This window comes from Saccostrea echinata, unplaced genomic scaffold, assembly GCF_033153115.1.
Source record: "Saccostrea echinata isolate AGI-Se365-2 ecotype Australia unplaced genomic scaffold, CSIRO_AGI_Sech_v1 ptg000272l, whole genome shotgun sequence".
Lineage (NCBI taxonomy): Eukaryota > Metazoa > Mollusca > Bivalvia > Ostreida > Ostreidae > Saccostrea > Saccostrea echinata.
The window spans coordinates 19,504-40,155 of NW_026890021.1; the positions used below are offsets into that span (position 1 = coordinate 19,504).

Sequence of the window (20,652 nt, forward strand, 5' to 3'; positions counted from 1 at the left end):
CTTAAATAACTGCAGTTCTGAGGAAATCTATATTCTAATAATCTTTTAAAAGTTCTAAATAACTTAAATATTAAGAGATTAACTAGATTTTCTAAGAAAACCATACCTTGGAACTGTTAATGAATGCAAAGGGTTCATCCTGAGAGTGTCCATGTGTTGTTCATTGTAAGAGGGGAGGGTTCATTAATCTCCTCCTTCTTGAGAATGCATTGCTGAAATACATTTTATTTTATTAAAACATACTGATACATGCATGTAGTAGCTTAAATTGTAATTGTTTATTACTTACACCATCTTTTGAATTTTTTATAAGCATTTGTTATGTAATAGCTTAAAAATAATCATGTTTAAATAGAATTTACTAAGATAATACTAAAACAAAATGGAAAAGAAATTGAAAAAAAATAACTGCAGATAAGCATAACTCTTGTTATTCAAATAAACTACATCTATAAAATTTTCCTTCATTTTTTTAGCATCATTAGAGCACAAAATACCCCCCCCCCCTTTGCTACATAATATCAAGATTGGATATGACAAGGAGGAGGGATATTCAGAAACATATTTCACCATTTTTTCACTTATAATTTTGCACATTTCTTGCATTTTCAATGTATTTTCTGTTAAAACATATTGTACAGTAATTTAAATTAAATTTCCTACTAGTAACCTCTCAGTTTCACCAAAAGTACAACTTTTATTTCAAGCCAGCACTGATGACATGACTAAAATCTACTTTGCAGCTGGATTAGGTCCCTTATGTAAAAACAAAGTAACCTATTTAGTTAACAACAGTCACATTTTGTTATAAATCATTCAATTAACTCTGATTAACACAAATTTGAAAGATGATTAGTCAATCTATACAAATGTATGCACTCATAAAATACATGGATTTAAATGAATTTCTCAAACTGCGAGGGGGATGTTCACATGTTTTGTGTATTGATGATGCCGATAAATATCAATATTGTATTATTTTCAACATTCACAGTAAATTTCAGCATAAATATTTATTTACAATTATTTACATGGACATTTATTGAAAATATGAGAGCTAGGGGCAAAATTTTGGCATTTTTTCACCATGTGCAGTCCCCATTGGGAGCCTCAGTTTACCCAAACCCTCTAATTTTTATACAAATAGTAAAAACCAACTAAAATATAATCCCAATGCCAAAAAAAAGAGGAATTGATTGATTTTTTGGCTGTAATCAATGTTTACCTATGACATACATACCTACTCTATAGGACAAACACCACCAAATGTTTTCCCATAGACTTCCATACAAAGTTGAGCCCCTGTCACTGATACATATATTGAATTTTGGGCAAATGACTTTCTTGCCGTGAAAGTTCGAGATCTTGTAAAACAAAACATGCCAGAAAAAATATACCGTGCCGCGGCACTTTTACTTTCAAATTCCATTTGTTTACAACTAGGTGCATTCAGCACCAAATGAAAATCTCTAACCAAAGTGCATCCCTCCCTTCAAACTTTTACCTGTAACTCCTACATATCTCAAAGGAGCCTAAGTCTTGATATGAGATTTTTATCACCTTTATTTCACTTGTCAAATACATAACTAGTCTTTTCTCTTAATGACCAATCACGTGCCAGGTAGCATTTTCTTCTCTGCACAACTTTGGGTGTCCAAAATGTCTGCACCCATGTATTTGTTTATGTAGGAGTTTTTCCTATAGAGTTATAGAAAACACTTATAAAAAGTGGTCAATTTAGTACATTTAGAACACATATTCATTGGTTATCTCACCTCATGAATATTGGGACTGACAGTCCTAGCTGAAGTACACCACTGGCTGTTACATTTCACACCCCAGTCAATCAGACCTCATTCTGTGAAATAGGAAAGATGTCTATAAATTGAAGCATTTTTCCATTTTTCTTTCAAACTTTTGAAATAAAATGATTAATCTAGCATATGTTTTGCTTGTTTTTCTTATTATTTCTCATAATCTCTTAAGATAGATCATGTTAATCAATAAGGGTAGCAGGTACCCGTTATAAATGAAAAATGAAGAAAATCAGCAGGTCTTTGTAAGAAAATGCTGAGTTATGGAAAGAGGAAAGGCTAATGTAGGTAAAATAATCAATGGAAAGAAAGAGAATTATATATCTAGTTTAAATGATAATAAGATTAAAAATATTATATCAGCAATGGGTTGCTGGCATCAGAGAATCAAATACATCCCCACTGAAAATTTTGTAATTCTGAAGGGGGGTGACCTAGATTTTAGCCAATTTTAATGATCATTTCATGTAATTGATGTTAAATACGTATATTTTCATAAAAGGCAAATATATTCATTTGCATATCATTTCTTATTATTGACATAATTAATAAATTGATTAAATGCCAAGGGCAGATAAATCATGTTGTCCGACTGAATGCAGTGCTCAATTGTAAGCAAAATGCTTAAATAACTGCAGTTCTGAGGAAATCTATATTCTAATAATCTTTTAAAAGTTCTAAATAACTTAAATATTAAGAGATTAACTAGATTTTCTAAGAAAACCATACCTTGGAACTGTTAATGAATGCAAAGGGTTCATCCTGAGAGTGTCCATGTGTTGTTCATTGTAAGAGGGGAGGGTTCATTAATCTCCTCCTTCTTGAGAATGCATTGCTGAAATACATTTTATTTTATTAAAACATACTGATACATGCATGTAGTAGCTTAAATTGTAATTGTTTATTACTTACACCATCTTTTGAATTTTTTATAAGCATTTGTTATGTAATAGCTTAAAAATAATCATGTTTAAATAGAATTTACTAAGATAATACTAAAACAAAATGGAAAAGAAATTGAAAAAAAATAACTGCAGATAAGCATAACTCTTGTTATTCAAATAAACTACATCTATAAAATTTTCCTTCATTTTTTTAGCATCATTAGAGCACAAAATACCCCCCCCCCCTTTGCTACATAATATCAAGATTGGATATGACAAGGAGGAGGGATATTCAGAAACATATTTCACCATTTTTTCACTTATAATTTTGCACATTTCTTGCATTTTCAATGTATTTTCTGTTAAAACATATTGTACAGTAATTTAAATTAAATTTCCTACTAGTAACCTCTCAGTTTCACCAAAAGTACAACTTTTATTTCAAGCCAGCACTGATGACATGACTAAAATCTACTTTGCAGCTGGATTAGGTCCCTTATGTAAAAACAAAGTAACCTATTTAGTTAACAACAGTCACATTTTGTTATAAATCATTCAATTAACTCTGATTAACACAAATTTGAAAGATGATTAGTCAATCTATACAAATGTATGCACTCATAAAATACATGGATTTAAATGAATTTCTCAAACTGCGAGGGGGATGTTCACATGTTTTGTGTATTGATGATGCCGATAAATATCAATATTGTATTATTTTCAACATTCACAGTAAATTTCAGCATAAATATTTATTTACAATTATTTACATGGACATTTATTGAAAATATGAGAGCTAGGGGCAAAATTTTGGCATTTTTTCACCATGTGCAGTCCCCATTGGGAGCCTCAGTTTACCCAAACCCTCTAATTTTTATACAAATAGTAAAAACCAACTAAAATATAATCCCAATGCCAAAAAAAAGAGGAATTGATTGATTTTTTGGCTGTAATCAATGTTTACCTATGACATACATACCTACTCTATAGGACAAACACCACCAAATGTTTTCCCATAGACTTCCATACAAAGTTGAGCCCCTGTCACTGATACATATATTGAATTTTGGGCAAATGACTTTCTTGCCGTGAAAGTTCGAGATCTTGTAAAACAAAACATGCCAGAAAAAATATACCGTGCCGCGGCACTTTTACTTTCAAATTCCATTTGTTTACAACTAGGTGCATTCAGCACCAAATGAAAATCTCTAACCAAAGTGCATCCCTCCCTTCAAACTTTTACCTGTAACTCCTACATATCTCAAAGGAGCCTAAGTCTTGATATGAGATTTTTATCACCTTTATTTCACTTGTCAAATACATAACTAGTCTTTTCTCTTAATGACCAATCACGTGCCAGGTAGCATTTTCTTCTCTGCACAACTTTGGGTGTCCAAAATGTCTGCACCCATGTATTTGTTTATGTAGGAGTTTTTCCTATAGAGTTATAGAAAACACTTATAAAAAGTGGTCAATTTAGTACATTTAGAACACATATTCATTGGTTATCTCACCTCATGAATATTGGGACTGACAGTCCTAGCTGAAGTACACCACTGGCTGTTACATTTCACACCCCAGTCAATCAGACCTCATTCTGTGAAATAGGAAAGATGTCTATAAATTGAAGCATTTTTCCATTTTTCTTTCAAACTTTTGAAATAAAATGATTAATCTAGCATATGTTTTGCTTGTTTTTCTTATTATTTCTCATAATCTCTTAAGATAGATCATGTTAATCAATAAGGGTAGCAGGTACCCGTTATAAATGAAAAATGAAGAAAATCAGCAGGTCTTTGTAAGAAAATGCTGAGTTATGGAAAGAGGAAAGGCTAATGTAGGTAAAATAATCAATGGAAAGAAAGAGAATTATATATCTAGTTTAAATGATAATAAGATTAAAAATATTATATCAGCAATGGGTTGCTGGCATCAGAGAATCAAATACATCCCCACTGAAAATTTTGTAATTCTGAAGGGGGGTGACCTAGATTTTAGCCAATTTTAATGATCATTTCATGTAATTGATGTTAAATACGTATATTTTCATAAAAGGCAAATATATTCATTTGCATATCATTTCTTATTATTGACATAATTAATAAATTGATTAAATGCCAAGGGCAGATAAATCATGTTGTCCGACTGAATGCAGTGCTCAATTGTAAGCAAAATGCTTAAATAACTGCAGTTCTGAGGAAATCTATATTCTAATAATCTTTTAAAAGTTCTAAATAACTTAAATATTAAGAGATTAACTAGATTTTCTAAGAAAACCATACCTTGGAACTGTTAATGAATGCAAAGGGTTCATCCTGAGAGTGTCCATGTGTTGTTCATTGTAAGAGGGGAGGGTTCATTAATCTCCTCCTTCTTGAGAATGCATTGCTGAAATACATTTTATTTTATTAAAACATACTGATACATGCATGTAGTAGCTTAAATTGTAATTGTTTATTACTTACACCATCTTTTGAATTTTTTATAAGCATTTGTTATGTAATAGCTTAAAAATAATCATGTTTAAATAGAATTTACTAAGATAATACTAAAACAAAATGGAAAAGAAATTGAAAAAAAATAACTGCAGATAAGCATAACTCTTGTTATTCAAATAAACTACATCTATAAAATTTTCCTTCATTTTTTTAGCATCATTAGAGCACAAAATACCCCCCCCCCCTTTGCTACATAATATCAAGATTGGATATGACAAGGAGGAGGGATATTCAGAAACATATTTCACCATTTTTTCACTTATAATTTTGCACATTTCTTGCATTTTCAATGTATTTTCTGTTAAAACATATTGTACAGTAATTTAAATTAAATTTCCTACTAGTAACCTCTCAGTTTCACCAAAAGTACAACTTTTATTTCAAGCCAGCACTGATGACATGACTAAAATCTACTTTGCAGCTGGATTAGGTCCCTTATGTAAAAACAAAGTAACCTATTTAGTTAACAACAGTCACATTTTGTTATAAATCATTCAATTAACTCTGATTAACACAAATTTGAAAGATGATTAGTCAATCTATACAAATGTATGCACTCATAAAATACATGGATTTAAATGAATTTCTCAAACTGCGAGGGGGATGTTCACATGTTTTGTGTATTGATGATGCCGATAAATATCAATATTGTATTATTTTCAACATTCACAGTAAATTTCAGCATAAATATTTATTTACAATTATTTACATGGACATTTATTGAAAATATGAGAGCTAGGGTTTTGGCATTTTTTCACCATGTGCAGTCCCCATTGGGAGCCTCAGTTTACCCAAACCCTCTAATTTTTATACAAATAGTAAAAACCAACTAAAATATAATCCCAATGCCAAAAAAAAGAGGAATTGATTGATTTTTTGGCTGTAATCAATGTTTACCTATGACATACATACATGTACCTACTCTATAGGACAAACACCACCAAATGTTTTCCCATAGACTTCCATACAAAGTTGAGCCCCTGTCACTGATACATATATTGAATTTTGGGCAAATGACTTTCTTGCCGTGAAAGTTCGAGATCTTGTAAAACAAAACATGCCAGAAAAAATATACCGTGCCGCGGCACTTTTACTTTCAAATTCCATTTGTTTACAACTAGGTGCATTCAGCACCAAATGAAAATCTCTAACCAAAGTGCATCCCTCCCTTCAAACTTTTACCTGTAACTCCTACATATCTCAAAGGAGCCTAAGTCTTGATATGAGATTTTTATCACCTTTATTTCACTTGTCAAATACATAACTAGTCTTTTCTCTTAATGACCAATCACGTGCCAGGTAGCATTTTCTTCTCTGCACAACTTTGGGTGTCCAAAATGTCTGCACCCATGTATTTGTTTATGTAGGAGTTTTTCCTATAGAGTTATAGAAAACACTTATAAAAAGTGGTCAATTTAGTACATTTAGAACACATATTCATTGGTTATCTCACCTCATGAATATTGGGACTGACAGTCCTAGCTGAAGTACACCACTGGCTGTTACATTTCACACCCCAGTCAATCAGACCTCATTCTGTGAAATAGGAAAGATGTCTATAAATTGAAGCATTTTTCCATTTTTCTTTCAAACTTTTGAAATAAAATGATTAATCTAGCATATGTTTTGCTTGTTTTTCTTATTATTTCTCATAATCTCTTAAGATAGATCATGTTAATCAATAAGGGTAGCAGGTACCCGTTATAAATGAAAAATGAAGAAAATCAGCAGGTCTTTGTAAGAAAATGCTGAGTTATGGAAAGAGGAAAGGCTAATGTAGGTAAAATAATCAATGGAAAGAAAGAGAATTATATATCTAGTTTAAATGATAATAAGATTAAAAATATTATATCAGCAATGGGTTGCTGGCATCAGAGAATCAAATACATCCCCACTGAAAATTTTGTAATTCTGAAGGGGGGTGACCTAGATTTTAGCCAATTTTAATGATCATTTCATGTAATTGATGTTAAATACGTATATTTTCATAAAAGGCAAATATATTCATTTGCATATCATTTCTTATTATTGACATAATTAATAAATTGATTAAATGCCAAGGGCAGATAAATCATGTTGTCCGACTGAATGCAGTGCTCAATTGTAAGCAAAATGCTTAAATAACTGCAGTTCTGAGGAAATCTATATTCTAATAATCTTTTAAAAGTTCTAAATAACTTAAATATTAAGAGATTAACTAGATTTTCTAAGAAAACCATACCTTGGAACTGTTAATGAATGCAAAGGGTTCATCCTGAGAGTGTCCATGTGTTGTTCATTGTAAGAGGGGAGGGTTCATTAATCTCCTCCTTCTTGAGAATGCATTGCTGAAATACATTTTATTTTATTAAAACATACTGATACATGCATGTAGTAGCTTAAATTGTAATTGTTTATTACTTACACCATCTTTTGAATTTTTTATAAGCATTTGTTATGTAATAGCTTAAAAATAATCATGTTTAAATAGAATTTACTAAGATAATACTAAAACAAAATGGAAAAGAAATTGAAAAAAAATAACTGCAGATAAGCATAACTCTTGTTATTCAAATAAACTACATCTATAAAATTTTCCTTCATTTTTTTAGCATCATTAGAGCACAAAATACCCCCCCCCCCTTTGCTACATAATATCAAGATTGGATATGACAAGGAGGAGGGATATTCAGAAACATATTTCACCATTTTTTCACTTATAATTTTGCACATTTCTTGCATTTTCAATGTATTTTCTGTTAAAACATATTGTACAGTAATTTAAATTAAATTTCCTACTAGTAACCTCTCAGTTTCACCAAAAGTACAACTTTTATTTCAAGCCAGCACTGATGACATGACTAAAATCTACTTTGCAGCTGGATTAGGTCCCTTATGTAAAAACAAAGTAACCTATTTAGTTAACAACAGTCACATTTTGTTATAAATCATTCAATTAACTCTGATTAACACAAATTTGAAAGATGATTAGTCAATCTATACAAATGTATGCACTCATAAAATACATGGATTTAAATGAATTTCTCAAACTGCGAGGGGGATGTTCACATGTTTTGTGTATTGATGATGCCGATAAATATCAATATTGTATTATTTTCAACATTCACAGTAAATTTCAGCATAAATATTTATTTACAATTATTTACATGGACATTTATTGAAAATATGAGAGCTAGGGGCAAAATTTTGGCATTTTTTCACCATGTGCAGTCCCCATTGGGAGCCTCAGTTTACCCAAACCCTCTAATTTTTATACAAATAGTAAAAACCAACTAAAATATAATCCCAATGCCAAAAAAAAGAGGAATTGATTGATTTTTTGGCTGTAATCAATGTTTACCTATGACATACATACCTACTCTATAGGACAAACACCACCAAATGTTTTCCCATAGACTTCCATACAAAGTTGAGCCCCTGTCACTGATACATATATTGAATTTTGGGCAAATGACTTTCTTGCCGTGAAAGTTCGAGATCTTGTAAAACAAAACATGCCAGAAAAAATATACCGTGCCGCGGCACTTTTACTTTCAAATTCCATTTGTTTACAACTAGGTGCATTCAGCACCAAATGAAAATCTCTAACCAAAGTGCATCCCTCCCTTCAAACTTTTACCTGTAACTCCTACATATCTCAAAGGAGCCTAAGTCTTGATATGAGATTTTTATCACCTTTATTTCACTTGTCAAATACATAACTAGTCTTTTCTCTTAATGACCAATCACGTGCCAGGTAGCATTTTCTTCTCTGCACAACTTTGGGTGTCCAAAATGTCTGCACCCATGTATTTGTTTATGTAGGAGTTTTTCCTATAGAGTTATAGAAAACACTTATAAAAAGTGGTCAATTTAGTACATTTAGAACACATATTCATTGGTTATCTCACCTCATGAATATTGGGACTGACAGTCCTAGCTGAAGTACACCACTGGCTGTTACATTTCACACCCCAGTCAATCAGACCTCATTCTGTGAAATAGGAAAGATGTCTATAAATTGAAGCATTTTTCCATTTTTCTTTCAAACTTTTGAAATAAAATGATTAATCTAGCATATGTTTTGCTTGTTTTTCTTATTATTTCTCATAATCTCTTAAGATAGATCATGTTAATCAATAAGGGTAGCAGGTACCCGTTATAAATGAAAAATGAAGAAAATCAGCAGGTCTTTGTAAGAAAATGCTGAGTTATGGAAAGAGGAAAGGCTAATGTAGGTAAAATAATCAATGGAAAGAAAGAGAATTATATATCTAGTTTAAATGATAATAAGATTAAAAATATTATATCAGCAATGGGTTGCTGGCATCAGAGAATCAAATACATCCCCACTGAAAATTTTGTAATTCTGAAGGGGGGTGACCTAGATTTTAGCCAATTTTAATGATCATTTCATGTAATTGATGTTAAATACGTATATTTTCATAAAAGGCAAATATATTCATTTGCATATCATTTCTTATTATTGACATAATTAATAAATTGATTAAATGCCAAGGGCAGATAAATCATGTTGTCCGACTGAATGCAGTGCTCAATTGTAAGCAAAATGCTTAAATAACTGCAGTTCTGAGGAAATCTATATTCTAATAATCTTTTAAAAGTTCTAAATAACTTAAATATTAAGAGATTAACTAGATTTTCTAAGAAAACCATACCTTGGAACTGTTAATGAATGCAAAGGGTTCATCCTGAGAGTGTCCATGTGTTGTTCATTGTAAGAGGGGAGGGTTCATTAATCTCCTCCTTCTTGAGAATGCATTGCTGAAATACATTTTATTTTATTAAAACATACTGATACATGCATGTAGTAGCTTAAATTGTAATTGTTTATTACTTACACCATCTTTTGAATTTTTTATAAGCATTTGTTATGTAATAGCTTAAAAATAATCATGTTTAAATAGAATTTACTAAGATAATACTAAAACAAAATGGAAAAGAAATTGAAAAAAAATAACTGCAGATAAGCATAACTCTTGTTATTCAAATAAACTACATCTATAAAATTTTCCTTCATTTTTTTAGCATCATTAGAGCACAAAATACCCCCCCCCCCTTTGCTACATAATATCAAGATTGGATATGACAAGGAGGAGGGATATTCAGAAACATATTTCACCATTTTTTCACTTATAATTTTGCACATTTCTTGCATTTTCAATGTATTTTCTGTTAAAACATATTGTACAGTAATTTAAATTAAATTTCCTACTAGTAACCTCTCAGTTTCACCAAAAGTACAACTTTTATTTCAAGCCAGCACTGATGACATGACTAAAATCTACTTTGCAGCTGGATTAGGTCCCTTATGTAAAAACAAAGTAACCTATTTAGTTAACAACAGTCACATTTTGTTATAAATCATTCAATTAACTCTGATTAACACAAATTTGAAAGATGATTAGTCAATCTATACAAATGTATGCACTCATAAAATACATGGATTTAAATGAATTTCTCAAACTGCGAGGGGGATGTTCACATGTTTTGTGTATTGATGATGCCGATAAATATCAATATTGTATTATTTTCAACATTCACAGTAAATTTCAGCATAAATATTTATTTACAATTATTTACATGGACATTTATTGAAAATATGAGAGCTAGGGGCAAAATTTTGGCATTTTTTCACCATGTGCAGTCCCCATTGGGAGCCTCAGTTTACCCAAACCCTCTAATTTTTATACAAATAGTAAAAACCAACTAAAATATAATCCCAATGCCAAAAAAAAGAGGAATTGATTGATTTTTTGGCTGTAATCAATGTTTACCTATGACATACATACCTACTCTATAGGACAAACACCACCAAATGTTTTCCCATAGACTTCCATACAAAGTTGAGCCCCTGTCACTGATACATATATTGAATTTTGGGCAAATGACTTTCTTGCCGTGAAAGTTCGAGATCTTGTAAAACAAAACATGCCAGAAAAAATATACCGTGCCGCGGCACTTTTACTTTCAAATTCCATTTGTTTACAACTAGGTGCATTCAGCACCAAATGAAAATCTCTAACCAAAGTGCATCCCTCCCTTCAAACTTTTACCTGTAACTCCTACATATCTCAAAGGAGCCTAAGTCTTGATATGAGATTTTTATCACCTTTATTTCACTTGTCAAATACATAACTAGTCTTTTCTCTTAATGACCAATCACGTGCCAGGTAGCATTTTCTTCTCTGCACAACTTTGGGTGTCCAAAATGTCTGCACCCATGTATTTGTTTATGTAGGAGTTTTTCCTATAGAGTTATAGAAAACACTTATAAAAAGTGGTCAATTTAGTACATTTAGAACACATATTCATTGGTTATCTCACCTCATGAATATTGGGACTGACAGTCCTAGCTGAAGTACACCACTGGCTGTTACATTTCACACCCCAGTCAATCAGACCTCATTCTGTGAAATAGGAAAGATGTCTATAAATTGAAGCATTTTTCCATTTTTCTTTCAAACTTTTGAAATAAAATGATTAATCTAGCATATGTTTTGCTTGTTTTTCTTATTATTTCTCATAATCTCTTAAGATAGATCATGTTAATCAATAAGGGTAGCAGGTACCCGTTATAAATGAAAAATGAAGAAAATCAGCAGGTCTTTGTAAGAAAATGCTGAGTTATGGAAAGAGGAAAGGCTAATGTAGGTAAAATAATCAATGGAAAGAAAGAGAATTATATATCTAGTTTAAATGATAATAAGATTAAAAATATTATATCAGCAATGGGTTGCTGGCATCAGAGAATCAAATACATCCCCACTGAAAATTTTGTAATTCTGAAGGGGGGTGACCTAGATTTTAGCCAATTTTAATGATCATTTCATGTAATTGATGTTAAATACGTATATTTTCATAAAAGGCAAATATATTCATTTGCATATCATTTCTTATTATTGACATAATTAATAAATTGATTAAATGCCAAGGGCAGATAAATCATGTTGTCCGACTGAATGCAGTGCTCAATTGTAAGCAAAATGCTTAAATAACTGCAGTTCTGAGGAAATCTATATTCTAATAATCTTTTAAAAGTTCTAAATAACTTAAATATTAAGAGATTAACTAGATTTTCTAAGAAAACCATACCTTGGAACTGTTAATGAATGCAAAGGGTTCATCCTGAGAGTGTCCATGTGTTGTTCATTGTAAGAGGGGAGGGTTCATTAATCTCCTCCTTCTTGAGAATGCATTGCTGAAATACATTTTATTTTATTAAAACATACTGATACATGCATGTAGTAGCTTAAATTGTAATTGTTTATTACTTACACCATCTTTTGAATTTTTTATAAGCATTTGTTATGTAATAGCTTAAAAATAATCATGTTTAAATAGAATTTACTAAGATAATACTAAAACAAAATGGAAAAGAAATTGAAAAAAAATAACTGCAGATAAGCATAACTCTTGTTATTCAAATAAACTACATCTATAAAATTTTCCTTCATTTTTTTAGCATCATTAGAGCACAAAATACCCCCCCCCCCTTTGCTACATAATATCAAGATTGGATATGACAAGGAGGAGGGATATTCAGAAACATATTTCACCATTTTTTCACTTATAATTTTGCACATTTCTTGCATTTTCAATGTATTTTCTGTTAAAACATATTGTACAGTAATTTAAATTAAATTTCCTACTAGTAACCTCTCAGTTTCACCAAAAGTACAACTTTTATTTCAAGCCAGCACTGATGACATGACTAAAATCTACTTTGCAGCTGGATTAGGTCCCTTATGTAAAAACAAAGTAACCTATTTAGTTAACAACAGTCACATTTTGTTATAAATCATTCAATTAACTCTGATTAACACAAATTTGAAAGATGATTAGTCAATCTATACAAATGTATGCACTCATAAAATACATGGATTTAAATGAATTTCTCAAACTGCGAGGGGGATGTTCACATGTTTTGTGTATTGATGATGCCGATAAATATCAATATTGTATTATTTTCAACATTCACAGTAAATTTCAGCATAAATATTTATTTACAATTATTTACATGGACATTTATTGAAAATATGAGAGCTAGGGGCAAAATTTTGGCATTTTTTCACCATGTGCAGTCCCCATTGGGAGCCTCAGTTTACCCAAACCCTCTAATTTTTATACAAATAGTAAAAACCAACTAAAATATAATCCCAATGCCAAAAAAAAAGAGGAATTGATTGATTTTTTGGCTGTAATCAATGTTTACCTATGACATACATACCTACTCTATAGAGTTATAGAAAACACTTATAAAAAGTGGTCAATTTAGTACATTTAGAACACATATTCATTGGTTATCTCACCTCATGAATATTGGGACTGACAGTCCTAGCTGAAGTACACCACTGGCTGTTACATTTCACACCCCAGTCAATCAGACCTCATTCTGTGAAATAGGAAAGATGTCTATAAATTGAAGCATTTTTCCATTTTTCTTTCAAACTTTTGAAATAAAATGATTAATCTAGCATATGTTTTGCTTGTTTTTCTTATTATTTCTCATAATCTCTTAAGATAGATCATGTTAATCAATAAGGGTAGCAGGTACCCGTTATAAATGAAAAATGAAGAAAATCAGCAGGTCTTTGTAAGAAAATGCTGAGTTATGGAAAGAGGAAAGGCTAATGTAGGTAAAATAATCAATGGAAAGAAAGAGAATTATATATCTAGTTTAAATGATAATAAGATTAAAAATATTATATCAGCAATGGGTTGCTGGCATCAGAGAATCAAATACATCCCCACTGAAAATTTTGTAATTCTGAAGGGGGGTGACCTAGATTTTAGCCAATTTTAATGATCATTTCATGTAATTGATGTTAAATACGTATATTTTCATAAAAGGCAAATATATTCATTTGCATATCATTTCTTATTATTGACATAATTAATAAATTGATTAAATGCCAAGGGCAGATAAATCATGTTGTCCGACTGAATGCAGTGCTCAATTGTAAGCAAAATGCTTAAATAACTGCAGTTCTGAGGAAATCTATATTCTAATAATCTTTTAAAAGTTCTAAATAACTTAAATATTAAGAGATTAACTAGATTTTCTAAGAAAACCATACCTTGGAACTGTTAATGAATGCAAAGGGTTCATCCTGAGAGTGTCCATGTGTTGTTCATTGTAAGAGGGGAGGGTTCATTAATCTCCTCCTTCTTGAGAATGCATTGCTGAAATACATTTTATTTTATTAAAACATACTGATACATGCATGTAGTAGCTTAAATTGTAATTGTTTATTACTTACACCATCTTTTGAATTTTTTATAAGCATTTGTTATGTAATAGCTTAAAAATAATCATGTTTAAATAGAATTTACTAAGATAATACTAAAACAAAATGGAAAAGAAATTGAAAAAAAATAACTGCAGATAAGCATAACTCTTGTTATTCAAATAAACTACATCTATAAAATTTTCCTTCATTTTTTTAGCATCATTAGAGCACAAAATACCCCCCCCCCCTTTGCTACATAATATCAAGATTGGATATGACAAGGAGGAGGGATATTCAGAAACATATTTCACCATTTTTTCACTTATAATTTTGCACATTTCTTGCATTTTCAATGTATTTTCTGTTAAAACATATTGTACAGTAATTTAAATTAAATTTCCTACTAGTAACCTCTCAGTTTCACCAAAAGTACAACTTTTATTTCAAGCCAGCACTGATGACATGACTAAAATCTACTTTGCAGCTGGATTAGGTCCCTTATGTAAAAACAAAGTAACCTATTTAGTTAACAACAGTCACATTTTGTTATAAATCATTCAATTAACTCTGATTAACACAAATTTGAAAGATGATTAGTCAATCTATACAAATGTATGCACTCATAAAATACATGGATTTAAATGAATTTCTCAAACTGCGAGGGGGATGTTCACATGTTTTGTGTATTGATGATGCCGATAAATATCAATATTGTATTATTTTCAACATTCACAGTAAATTTCAGCATAAATATTTATTTACAATTATTTACATGGACATTTATTGAAAATATGAGAGCTAGGGGCAAAATTTTGGCATTTTTTCACCATGTGCAGTCCCCATTGGGAGCCTCAGTTTACCCAAACCCTCTAATTTTTATACAAATAGTAAAAACCAACTAAAATATAATCCCAATGCCAAAAAAAAAGAGGAATTGATTGATTTTTTGGCTGTAATCAATGTTTACCTATGACATACATACCTACTCTATAGGACAAACACCACCAAATGTTTTCCCATAGACTTCCATACAAAGTTGAGCCCCTGTCACTGATACATATATTGAATTTTGGGCAAATGACTTTCTTGCCGTGAAAGTTCGAGATCTTGTAAAACAAAACATGCCAGAAAAAATATACCGTGCCGCGGCACTTTTACTTTCAAATTCCATTTGTTTACAACTAGGTGCATTCAGCACCAAATGAAAATCTCTAACCAAAGTGCATCCCTCCCTTCAAACTTTTACCTGTAACTCCTACATATCTCAAAGGAGCCTAAGTCTTGATATGAGATTTTTATCACCTTTATTTCACTTGTCAAATACATAACTAGTCTTTTCTCTTAATGACCAATCACGTGCCAGGTAGCATTTTCTTCTCTGCACAACTTTGGGTGTCCAAAATGTCTGCACCCATGTATTTGTTTATGTAGGAGTTTTTCCTATAGAGTTATAGAAAACACTTATAAAAAGTGGTCAATTTAGTACATTTAGAACACATATTCATTGGTTATCTCACCTCATGAATATTGGGACTGACAGTCCTAGCTGAAGTACACCACTGGCTGTTACATTTCACACCCCAGTCAATCAGACCTCATTCTGTGAAATAGGAAAGATGTCTATAAATTGAAGCATTTTTCCATTTTTCTTTCAAACTTTTGAAATAAAATGATTAATCTAGCATATGTTTTGCTTGTTTTTCTTATTATTTCTCATAATCTCTTAAGATAGATCATGTTAATCAATAAGGGTAGCAGGTACCCGTTATAAATGAAAAATGAAGAAAATCAGCAGGTCTTTGTAAGAAAATGCTGAGTTATGGAAAGAGGAAAGGCTAATGTAGGTAAAATAATCAATGGAAAGAAAGAGAATTATATATCTAGTTTAAATGATAATAAGATTAAAAATATTATATCAGCAATGGGTTGCTGGCATCAGAGAATCAAATACATCCCCACTGAAAATTTTGTAATTCTGAAGGGGGGTGACCTAGATTTTAGCCAATTTTAATGATCATTTCATGTAATTGATGTTAAATACGTATATTTTCATAAAAGGCAAATATATTCATTTGCATATCATTTCTTATTATTGACATAATTAATAAATTGATTAAATGCCAAGGGCAGATAAATCATGTTGTCCGACTGAATGCAGTGCTCAATTGTAAGCAAAATGCTTAAATAACTGCAGTTCTGAGGAAATCTATATTCTAATAATCTTTTAAAAGTTCTAAATAACTTAAATATTAAGAGATTAACTAGATTTTCTAAGAAAACCATACCTTGGAACTGTTAATGAATGCAAAGGGTTCATCCTGAGAGTGTCCATGTGTTGTTCATTGTAAGAGGGGAGGGTTCATTAATCTCCTCCTTCTTGAGAATGCATTGCTGAAATACATTTTATTTTATTAAAACATACTGATACATGCATGTAGTAGCTTAAATTGTAATTGTTTATTACTTACACCATCTTTTGAATTTTTTATAAGCATTTGTTATGTAATAGCTTAAAAATAATCATGTTTAAATAGAATTTACTAAGATAATACTAAAACAAAATGGAAAAGAAATTGAAAAAAAATAACTGCAGATAAGCATAACTCTTGTTATTCAAATAAACTACATCTATAAAATTTTCCTTCATTTTTTTAGCATCATTAGAGCACAAAATACCCCCCCCCCCTTTGCTACATAATATCAAGATTGGATATGACAAGGAGGAGGGATATTCAGAAACATATTTCACCATTTTTTCACTTATAATTTTGCACATTTCTTGCATTTTCAATGTATTTTCTGTTAAAACATATTGTACAGTAATTTAAATTAAATTTCCTACTAGTAACCTCTCAGTTTCACCAAAAGTACAACTTTTATTTCAAGCCAGCACTGATGACATGACTAAAATCTACTTTGCAGCTGGATTAGGTCCCTTATGTAAAAACAAAGTAACCTATTTAGTTAACAACAGTCACATTTTGTTATAAATCATTCAATTAACTCTGATTAACACAAATTTGAAAGATGATTAGTCAATCTATACAAATGTATGCACTCATAAAATACATGGATTTAAATGAATTTCTCAAACTGCGAGGGGGATGTTCACATGTTTTGTGTATTGATGATGCCGATAAATATCAATATTGTATTATTTTCAACATTCACAGTAAATTTCAGCATAAATATTTATTTACAATTATTTACATGGACATTTATTGAAAATATGAGAGCTAGGGGCAAAATTTTGGCATTTTTTCACCATGTGCAGTCCCCATTGGGAGCCTCAGTTTACCCAAACCCTCTAATTTTTATACAAATAGTAAAAACCAACTAAAATATAATCCCAATGCCAAAAAAAAAGAGGAATTGATTGATTTTTTGGCTGTAATCAATGTTTACCTATGACATACATACCTACTCTATAGAGTTATAGAAAACACTTATAAAAAGTGGTCAATTTAGTACATTTAGAACACATATTCATTGGTTATCTCACCTCATGAATATTGGGACTGACAGTCCTAGCTGAAGTACACCACTGGCTGTTACATTTCACACCCCAGTCAATCAGACCTCATTCTGTGAAATAGGAAAGATGTCTATAAATTGAAGCATTTTTCCATTTTTCTTTCAAACTTTTGAAATAAAATGATTAATCTAGCATATGTTTTGCTTGTTTTTCTTATTATTTCTCATAATCTCTTAAGATAGATCATGTTAATCAATAAGGGTAGCAGGTACCCGTTATAAATGAAAAATGAAGAAAATCAGCAGGTCTTTGTAAGAAAATGCTGAGTTATGGAAAGAGGAAAGGCTAATGTAGGTAAAATAATCAATGGAAAGAAAGAGAATTATATATCTAGTTTAAATGATAATAAGATTAAAAATATTATATCAGCAATGGGTTGCTGGCATCAGAGAATCAAATACATCCCCACTGAAAATTTTGTAATTCTGAAGGGGGGTGACCTAGATTTTAGCCAATTTTAATGATCATTTCATGTAATTGATGTTAAATACGTATATTTTCATAAAAGGCAAATATATTCATTTGCATATCATTTCTTATTATTGACATAATTAATAAATTGATTAAATGCCAAGGGCAGATAAATCATGTTGTCCGACTGAATGCAGTGCTCAATTGTAAGCAAAATGCTTAAATAACTGCAGTTCTGAGGAAATCTATATTCTAATAATCTTTTAAAAGTTCTAAATAACTTAAATATTAAGAGATTAACTAGATTTTCTAAGAAAACCATACCTTGGAACTGTTAATGAATGCAAAGGGTTCATCCTGAGAGTGTCCATGTGTTGTTCATTGTAAGAGGGGAGGGTTCATTAATCTCCTCCTTCTTGAGAATGCATTGCTGAAATACATTTTATTTTATTAAAACATACTGATACATGCATGTAGTAGCTTAAATTGTAATTGTTTATTACTTACACCATCTTTTGAATTTTTTATAAGCATTTGTTATGTAATAGCTTAAAAATAATCATGTTTAAATAGAATTTACTAAGATAATACTAAAACAAAATGGAAAAGAAATTGAAAAAAAATAACTGCAGATAAGCATAACTCTTGTTATTCAAATAAACTACATCTATAAAATTTTCCTTCATTTTTTTAGCATCATTAGAGCACAAAATACCCCCCCCCCCTTTGCTACATAATATCAAGATTGGATATGACAAGGAGGAGGGATATTCAGAAACATATTTCACCATTTTTTCACTTATAATTTTGCACATTTCTTGCATTTTCAATGTATTTTCTGTTAAAACATATTGTACAGTAATTTAAATTAAATTTCCTACTAGTAACCTCTCAGTTTCACCAAAAGTACAACTTTTATTTCAAGCCAGCACTGATGACATGACTAAAATCTACTTTGCAGCTGGATTAGGTCCCTTATGTAAAAACAAAGTAACCTATTTAGTTAACAACAGTCACATTTTGTTATAAATCATTCAATTAACTCTGATTAACACAAATTTGAAAGATGATTAGTCAATCTATACAAATGTATGCACTCATAAAATACATGGATTTAAATGAATTTCTCAAACTGCGAGGGGGATGTTCACATGTTTTGTGTATTGATGATGCCGATAAATATCAATATTGTATTATTTTCAACATTCACAGTAAATTTCAGCATAAATATTTATTTACAATTATTTACATGGACATTTATTGAAAATATGAGAGCTAGGGGCAAAATTTTGGCATTTTTTCACCATGTGCAGTCCCCATTGGGAGCCTCAGTTTACCCAAACCCTCTAATTTTTATACAAATAGTAAAAACCAACTAAAATATAATCCCAATGCCAAAAAAAAAGAGGAATTGATTGATTTTTTGGCTGTAATCAATGTTTACCTATGACATACATACCTACTCTATAGGACAAACACCACCAAATGTTTTCCCATAGACTTCCATACAAAGTTGAGCCCCTGTCACTGATACATATATTGAATTTTGGGCAAATGACTTTCTTGCCGTGAAAGTTCGAGATCTTGTAAAACAAAACATGCCAGAAAAAATATACCGTGCCGCGGCACTTTTACTTTCAAATTCCATTTGTTTACAACTAGGTGCATTCAGCACCAAATGAAAATCTCTAACCAAAGTGCATCCCTCCCTTCAAACTTTTACCTGTAACTCCTACATATCTCAAAGGAGCCTAAGTCTTGATATGAGATTTTTATCACCTTTATTTCACTTGTCAAATACATAACTAGTCTTTTCTCTTAATGACCAATCACGTGCCAGGTAGCATTTTCTTCTCTGCACAACTTTGGGTGTCCAAAATGTCTGCACCCATGTATTTGTTTATGTAGGAGTTTTTCCTATAGAGTTATAGAAAACACTTATAAAAAGTGGTCAATTTAGTACATTTAGAACACATATTCATTGGTTATCTCACCTCATGAATATTGGGACTGACAGTCCTAGCTGAAGTACACCACTGGCTGTTACATTTCACACCCCAGTCAATCAGACCTCATTCTGTGAAATAGGAAAGATGTCTATAAATTGAAGCATTTTTCCATTTTTCTTTCAAACTTTTGAAATAAAATGATTAATCTAGCATATGTTTTGCTTGTTTTTCTTATTATTTCTCATAATCTCTTAAGATAGATCATGTTAATCAATAAGGGTAGCAGGTACCCGTTATAAATGAAAAATGAAGAAAATCAGCAGGTCTT

The 20,652-nt window shown here is 30.8% G+C and overlaps 1 long non-coding RNA gene across 12 annotated transcripts in view; it reads right to left on the bottom strand.

Annotated features, from left to right (window-relative positions):
• The window catches only part of LOC133177894 (uncharacterized), a 35,064-nt gene extending 14,456 nt beyond the window's left edge, over window positions 1–20,608 (bottom strand). For 5 of the 12 annotated variants that reach the window (XR_009719875.1, XR_009719872.1, XR_009719871.1 and 2 more), the window contains exons 1-25: window positions 20,370–20,608; window positions 19,835–20,292; window positions 18,700–18,805; window positions 17,932–18,014; window positions 16,715–16,820; window positions 15,947–16,029; window positions 15,412–15,869; window positions 14,277–14,382; window positions 13,509–13,591; window positions 12,292–12,397; window positions 11,524–11,606; window positions 10,989–11,446; window positions 9,855–9,960; window positions 9,087–9,169; window positions 8,552–9,009; window positions 7,418–7,523; window positions 6,650–6,732; window positions 6,115–6,572; window positions 4,981–5,086; window positions 4,213–4,295; window positions 3,678–4,135; window positions 2,544–2,649; window positions 1,776–1,858; window positions 1,241–1,698; window positions 107–212 (exon numbers count right to left, since the gene is read on the bottom strand). This is a non-coding gene — a long non-coding RNA (uncharacterized LOC133177894). The remainder of the gene's footprint in view (window positions 1–106; window positions 213–1,240; window positions 1,699–1,775; window positions 1,859–2,543; window positions 2,650–3,677; window positions 4,136–4,212; window positions 4,296–4,980; window positions 5,087–6,114; window positions 6,573–6,649; window positions 6,733–7,417; window positions 7,524–8,551; window positions 9,010–9,086; window positions 9,170–9,854; window positions 9,961–10,988; window positions 11,447–11,523; window positions 11,607–12,291; window positions 12,398–13,508; window positions 13,592–14,276; window positions 14,383–15,411; window positions 15,870–15,946; window positions 16,030–16,714; window positions 16,821–17,931; window positions 18,015–18,699; window positions 18,806–19,834; window positions 20,293–20,369) is intronic. The other 7 variants (XR_009719877.1, XR_009719876.1, XR_009719873.1 and 4 more) reach the window with 7 other exon arrangements.
• Window positions 20,609–20,652: the final 44 nt, after the last annotated feature.